We start from the raw sequence: 7,662 nt of genomic DNA on the forward strand, positions 1-7,662 counted from the left end.
GGAGGGAGAGTGGGAATGGGAGGGAATGATGGGGGGGGCTATGGCTGGGATACAAAGTAAATAACTTGTGATTAATATTAAAAAATAAAAATTAAAAAAGACTGTATATAAATATGTAGGACTATGCACATATGCCACAGCATACTGGTACAGGTCTGAAGCCAAATATTAGGCAAACTGAAAAGTTGCTTCTTCGGTTACTTTGGTCCCTGAGATTAAACTCAGGTAATCAGGCATGGTAGTGAATGCCTTTACCCATGAGCCATTTTACCAACCATAAACTTGAATTTTCTTTAAATGTCTTAAATTTATTCTTTGAAATTTTTCTACATCAGTACAATGTACTTTGATCAAATATATCTCCCTCCTATTGACTCCTACAACATCTCTCAGGATTTTCAAAACTGTCTCTCTCCAGACTTCATATTGAACTTGCTTTAAAAAAAAATACAAATTGTTCTCCAAGTTTAAGCTTCTTCACGGTGACTGTTCTCAGGAGCATTGCATTTCTAGAAGGCAGAGGCAGTTGGAAGAAGTTGTCACTGGCCACTATTTTGGCAAAGTATACAGTTAGTGGCTCAGCTTTTACCATGTGATTTAATTTACTAAGCTCATACTCATTACCTCTGAAGTGAATTTAATGGTATGAGGAAAATTTTTATTTTATAAGTGTAATAAGTTAATAAAAATGCTAATGCTAGGACATCAACTATTGAGGATTGGCTTGTTACAGGGCCTCGTGTTCTTCTTTCTCCTGGTTCAGGCTCAAAGTGCCACGACTGCAGGTGTGTGACACACCGTGTAACTGCGGCGTATTTTATGTTTTCACTCTCATAATGAAAGGCAAATTCCATCCATAATAATGCATACGTCCTCTTCAACGGAGTGTTCTTTTTTAAGACCTTCACTAACAGGTGCTTGCAGTTTGTTGACGTCTTTTGAAAAAATTAAGTTGTAAACTTATTACAAATTTTTAAAAATCTCAACTTGACCAGATAGGAAACAATTTAAAAGCCATTAAAGGTCTATTGAGAAAAACCAGGCTTTTTTTTTTTTTCTTCTTCTTCTTCTTCTTCTTCTTCTTCTTCTTCTTCTTCTTCTTCCTCTTCTTCTTCTTAAAAAGCACGTTTGTCATTACCAAAAAGAGACATCGTTAGGTAAAGATAATAAAAACCCCACGCTGCATAGGTAGTTCTAGTCTATCTGGTCAACGGGCAAAAAGCAAGCGCTTAGGTCTTCAACTCCAATCTTTGTTCATTTCTTATTGCTGGAATTTCATATTCATTTCTTCTTGTTGGATGACCAAAGTGGATGATGGTAGAGATGGTAAGCCGGCATTTCCTCAGCCCCTCCCTGCTCAGCCTCAGGAGTGGATAAATTCTCAGCTGGTAGATCGGCTGCATTTGTCTCTTTGCCATCTTGTGGTTTAGGGTTTTCTGGGCGTCTGCATCGGTAACTGAAATTGCGGCGATACCGACGTTGAGGTGGCTGCTGACCTTGGGTCTCATCTCCTTGATTTTCCTTGTCCTCTTCATTGCCATCCTCTCCAGGCTGTCTTTGGCGAGGAGGGCCCCTGCGGAATCGTGGTCTGTAACCCCGATACATATTCTATCTCACTAGTCTACCTTGCTCTCCTGCACCCTGGCTGTCAGCACCCTCCGTCACTTCTCCTGGCACAGGAGGGTTGGATTACTGTGGTCGACGCCCATAGGGTCTCCGCAAGTAGTAAGGTGGGAACCTTCGCCTGCGCTAGGGCCGGCGCTGTTGGGCCTGGCCTTCAGGAGCGTTTTCCTGTCCCCCATTCTTTTCCTCACTTTCACTATTCTGGTAGTTTTGCTGGTAATTGCGTGGAGGACCCCTAAGACCTGGATAGTGTCTATAATGGTTACGGTCTGCTGCATATTTACCGCCTTGAACTGCAACTCCACCAGGGCCTGTAACATTTGCTGCCTCCACACCCTTTTCTCCTTCAACAAAATCAAACTCCACAGTCTCTCCATCTCCAACACTGCGAAGGAACTTCCTGGGGTTATTCCTCTTTGTGGAAGTCTGGTGTACAAACACGTCTTCTTTGGTGTCATTCATGCTGATGAAACCCTATCCATTCCTTACACTGAACCATATTACTGTTCCCAAAATCTTCCTTGGGATGACCTTCTTGTCCGCCACCTATGTGAGGCCACCCGGGCCACCACTACCTGCGCTACTGCACGTGGAGCTGAGCTTGGTGTCAGCGGCGCTGAGGGCGGAGTCAGGGGCAATGGGCTGCAGGCGGCTGCTGGTTCTCGGCCTGCTGTTCATGGCTGCAGTGGTGATGACTGGGGCTCCTCCTAGGGTGTGATGGTGACTAGGCCGGTGGTGGCTGCGGAGGTGGGCTCTCAGGGCTCTCTGGGGTCTGCTCCAATGGACTGTTCTTGAAGGCAGGGACTTTTTTTCATCTCTACATCCTCAGGGATAATCAAAATTAATGGTTACATCCAGGTGTGGTGGCACATGCCTGTAATCCCAGCACTCTAGGAGGCAGAGGCAGTTGGATATCTGTGAGTCTAAGGCCAGCCTGGGCTACAAAGTGAGTCTAGGACAGCCAAGGCTACACAGAGAAACCCTGTCTTGAAAAACAAACAAACAAACAAACAAACAAAAATTATTGGTGTAATTAAAGATGGTCACCATGTGTGTTGATGAAGGACAGTGACATTGAATATAACTAGATGAATGAGACAGGAGAACAATCGTGTGGTGGTTTGAATGAGAATTCCCCCATAACTGTTTGCAAGGGCTCCGAGGTGTGTCGTTATTGGAATAGGCATGTCCTCGCTGGAGGAGGTGTGTTGCTAAGGGTGAGCTTTGGGGTTTCAGAATCCTACACCAGACCCAATGCTGCCCGTGCATCAGAATGCAGCTCTCAGCCACTTCTTCAGCACCACGGTCTGACTGCGTGGCACCGGGCTCCGCATCATGAAGCCAAAGAACTAACCTGAAACTATAAAAAAGCCCCCAATTCCCAGTTACAATGCTTTCTTTGATGAGAGTTGACTTCATCAAGGCGTCTCTCCACAGCCATAGCATATTGACTAAAACATCAGGTTATTAAGAAGGTCTCAATATTTATTGAATGTTTATGATGTCCCAAACAATTAAATGAATATTTTATATATATTGTTCACTGATATAGAATCAGGTTATTTTAATTCTGGAAAACAAAACTGAGCTTGGGAAAGTAAATATAACCATGTTTATAAGCTTGGGAATAATATTCCATGAGGTCAGAGAAATGAAAACATCTTCAAAGACTTCATAGCATTGATGTTCCTTGATAAATTACAGTTTTTCTTACTTGGCATTTTACCAAAGTCATTTGTCAAGTATTCTTTCAGCCTTGATATTGCAGATACTCTACTCTATCTGGATAACATGGAAGTGTTTTAGTTAAGAGCTTGACAAGTGTTTCCACATATAATTAGGCCAAGCCACTTTGTGAGTTTTGCAATGAACAAGTTTATCACAGTTCACTTTCCTCCATCATTTCTAGTTCCAAGATCATTCCTTAAAACAAGACTGATTATACTCTACAGATGATTTTTAAATGCCTATGAATATCAGCATTTAGGCTAAAAGCTTTGATAAGTAAGTAAACAGTGATTCCTATGGCAAAATATGTAAATTTTCTTGATCCCTTATCAAGCTTATCAGACAGCTCCTCACTCTCCAAAATCCCAGTTCAATAACTATTACTTTTTCTACTCTATCCACACTGTACTTTATTCCGCTCATCATATGTATTTGAGAGATATCTTTAGTTTCCTTAAGTAAATTATTAGGCTTTCCAAACAAGATAGCTTTATTTATTTATTATTCATTTATTTATTTATCTATCATAAGCAAAGAAGCTGTTCAGGAAACTTTTTCATCCTTTTTTTTCCTTGAGAGTAACATTTTGTTGGAAGCAGTAAGAAAAGAATAAAAGAATCACAGTGGTGTGAATAAAGTGTGCAGAACTTGTTGAGACCCTACTCAAATGCAGATCTCCAGGAGGCAACAGTTTAAGCCTCTGACACACCTTCTCGGTCGACTAACTCGCAGGGTCACCTGATTTGGCATACTCATGAACAGTCCAGTTAATCTCAATCCTATTAAAAGTCATTATGCCTATAGACTGTTTAGCTAGTTTACTGTCTCTCTTGGAAGAGACAGTTTCTCTGCTAGCAACTGATAAAGAAGAGAATTTCTCAAAGTCAATCACTCAAAATAAAGAAGCTAAATCCATTTTAGCATACCTCTGGGAAGCAGATCTGCATTAACTAGTCTATGACTTCTCTGGCAGTAATAAGGTGGAGGAGAATGCACAGCCACTGGTGATTTCTTCAAACGATATGATGAGGGGACAGAGACAATGAAGCAAAAGCAAAATGGGACCTGGGATTAAGGGATCTTCCACTCAGCCATGTGCAGAACATTGCAAATTAATATGGTATTGTTTAGTGAGCAGCTGTCAGGTTATTGTAATTTGCAAAATGTTTTTGTCTTCCTCTTCTCCTTCACTGAAGACATATTAGAAACGGCTTCATTTCTGAGGGATGACACAGTTAATCTTATTTTGAGTTCTATTTGAAGAAAATGAAACGTTAAGCTGGTTTTGCATTTATCAAATGAGCCATTGAATTCAACATCTAGCAAACAGCTCTGGCAGGGAGGCACTGTGCTAGAGAGTAGGGCTATGAAGATGGATTAAGGATAATCATTTTCATCATGGTATCAGATAATTTGGGGGATTTACAACATTGTAATTTTCAGTTTCTGTAAACATGAGAGTAAAGATAAGGAAAGAATGCCAGGCTGAGACACAGATAGACCTGAAGCATTGTCCTGAAGCTAAAGGGTAGTGGCCCAGGAGCAAACCTAGGAAAGTATCTTCACATTTAAAAAACTACTGCTAGTATGTCAAGAGTGAGTTTTTTGAGTATGCATTTTAAACATACAGACCAAGACAGAGGTGAGAGCTCAGTAGATAAAGCACTTGCCAGGCAAGCATGAGTATGAGAGCTATACAACTTGGCCCTCACAAAATGTCAGAGAGATGTCAGGACCACCTTACTCTCCTGCTCCCAGCCCAGGATCACAGCACTCCAGAAGTAAAAACAAGTCCACTGATAGGGGGGACCTCCTCCCCATTCATCTGATCCTGTTTTATCAGGTATCCTCAGGACTGGCTGCAAAGCTCTCCTCTGTGGCCTAATAGGACTGCTCCTCCCTTGGGGGGTGGGGAGGCCAAAGAGCCAGCCATTGAGTTCCTGTTAGAAATAGTCCTTGTTCCCCTCACTATGGGAAACCAATTGGTTACTGAGCTACCACAGGCTACATCTGAGCAGAGGTTCTAGGTTACATTCATACATGGTCCTTGATTGCATGTCAGTCTCAGAAAAGACTCTGTGCCCAGATATCTTTTGTCCTTGTGGAGCTGACTTGGCAAGGGGCAAGGTGGAGAGGAGGGAGGGAGGGAGGGACTGGGAGGGAATGAGGGATCGGGACACGGCTGGGGTACATAGTTAATAAAATGTAACTGATAAGAAAAAAATAAAATACGGAAAAAAAAGAAGTAAAAACAAAGGATTTATGGGCAAGCTGGCTAGGTAGCTGAGCTGGATGGCAAGCGTCAGGATCAGTGATGTGGATAGTGATAGGAGAAGGCACTCGATGTCAACCTCTGGACTCGGCACCATGCTCATGTAATACACACACGTGTGTGTGTGTGTGTGTGTGTACCTACACATGCAAGCACATATACATATGCGTATCCACCATACACATATATCCCCACTCCAAGATACAAGAAAATAACAACAGCAACAACAAAAAACCACAGGCTATCCCTGTCTCCACAGAAGCACTCATACAAATATAATCAATAACATAACAAGCCACACTAAATTTAATTTTGTGCAATGCAGTAAGAGCATGATTATCACCCTCCAACTTATAGCAGTGACCAATATCTTGCATGTGCAAGATATTTTAACAGATGAATAAAAGAACTGAGACTTAGCCAGACCCACAGAAAGCTGCTTAGTACAGCCTTAGTACCACAGTATGCTAGGCCAGAAGAAATATAGACACAGGCTATTATCATGATACAAAGTGGCAATTTCTGGATCAGAGCAAGAGCCATCAGTTCAGGAAGTAGAAGAGATGGCTAGGAATATTCTGTAGTGCTTGTAGGAAGGCTTAAGAAAAGTTCATCGGACTTGGTAAAGTTTGCTGGTACATAGCCCACTGGTAACTTTAACAGTGGGAGAATTGCTCAACGGATTCAGCTGAAATTTTTACCACTACAAACACTCATTTTCTATTACGAGAGAAGAGACAAAACTGACATAACCAGAATCTCATTTAAATAGGCCGATCCTGTCTTTACAGCGTCAGAGAAATCATGATCATTTCAGTTTCAAAGACTACTCTGCCAAGTGTATTCTTATTCATTTGAACAAGTAATTATCATGATGCCAATACAGAGGTGGGACCATTGTGAGCTTATCAGAAATATCAGTTGTCTTCATGATGCCAAAGCAGAAGTTGGTAAGCATAATTTCAGATTTATTAATATTAAAACAGTGAACAGAAGGAGATACTGTTTCACTGTTTATCAACATAATGTATACACTAGTATGGGCAACCAACTTAGAAAAGAAGGAAAGAAAATGACGACTTAAATACTACTAACACTAGCCCTGCTAAGGGTATGTTGAAGCTAAGTGAGAAGACTCCCAGTCTCAGGTGCGCTCACTCAGTAGACAGCCTACTGATTCTCAGAATAGTCAGTAAAGGTCAGCAGCGTTGCACACACTCAAAACCTTCCTTGCAAGCTCCTCTAGCATGAAGGGAATTAGTATTAGGCCAGCAGCTCTTCATTTAGCAGACAGAAAAGCAGAAAAGAAAGAAACTAACTCAAAATGTGATCCCAAAGCAGTTCTCATCCATACAACGGAAAAAAAAAATCATCACAGTAAAAATCAAGGCAAGGTTACGGTACACTCATGGGACCTTGCCCATAGCATTGCTTTGTCTAGTACGTACTTTAAAGTTGTATCATCACAATAAACTTGATTTCCAGAAGCTTGCATTCTACTTGCAAAGACAATAATATTTGGAAGAAAATGAAACAAGGAATGATGGGAAAATTATAATGAGAAAGGTCATAGGAAGATAAAGATCAGAAGTGCCTTCTGTAAGTCACACAGAAGTAGAAGAATTACATCCAAGGCTTAAAGGATAAATGAAAGCACAGAGCCAGTTACAGTGTTGTTTTGGATGATGGATGTATTCCATCATCCAACAGTGTTTGTGTGCATGTGTATGTGTGTATGATCTTAGTATCTCGTTGTGACTAGAGAGAGGACTGGAGACAAGATCTCCTAATCAGCCTGCTTTCATAGGAGAGAGATACCACCAGACAAGTTTACTTTGTCCTTCAGTTTCCCAACATGCTATATTGTCATGTTAACACATTTATCTTCTCAATTAGTGGTTAAGAGAGATTCAGAAAAGATAAGAAGGGAAGGACATAGAAGATTATTAGTCCTGGATAATGTTTGAATGGGAATCATGTTGGTATTGAAAAGAGAATGGAATACATATTAGCTGCAAATAAAGGTTGGTTAAAATTCC

The 7,662-nt window shown here is 41.1% G+C and overlaps 1 pseudogene; it reads right to left on the reverse strand.

The window, feature by feature from the left end:
* Positions 1 to 1,281: 1,281 nt before the first annotated feature.
* Positions 1,282 to 3,042, reverse strand: LOC129686853 (Y-box-binding protein 1-like; annotated as a pseudogene).
* Positions 3,043 to 7,662: the final 4,620 nt, after the last annotated feature.

The sequence above is a fragment of the Psammomys obesus genome, unplaced genomic scaffold (assembly GCF_907164565.1).
Source record: "Psammomys obesus unplaced genomic scaffold, mPsaObe1.curated_primary_1811, whole genome shotgun sequence".
Lineage (NCBI taxonomy): Eukaryota > Metazoa > Chordata > Mammalia > Rodentia > Muridae > Psammomys > Psammomys obesus.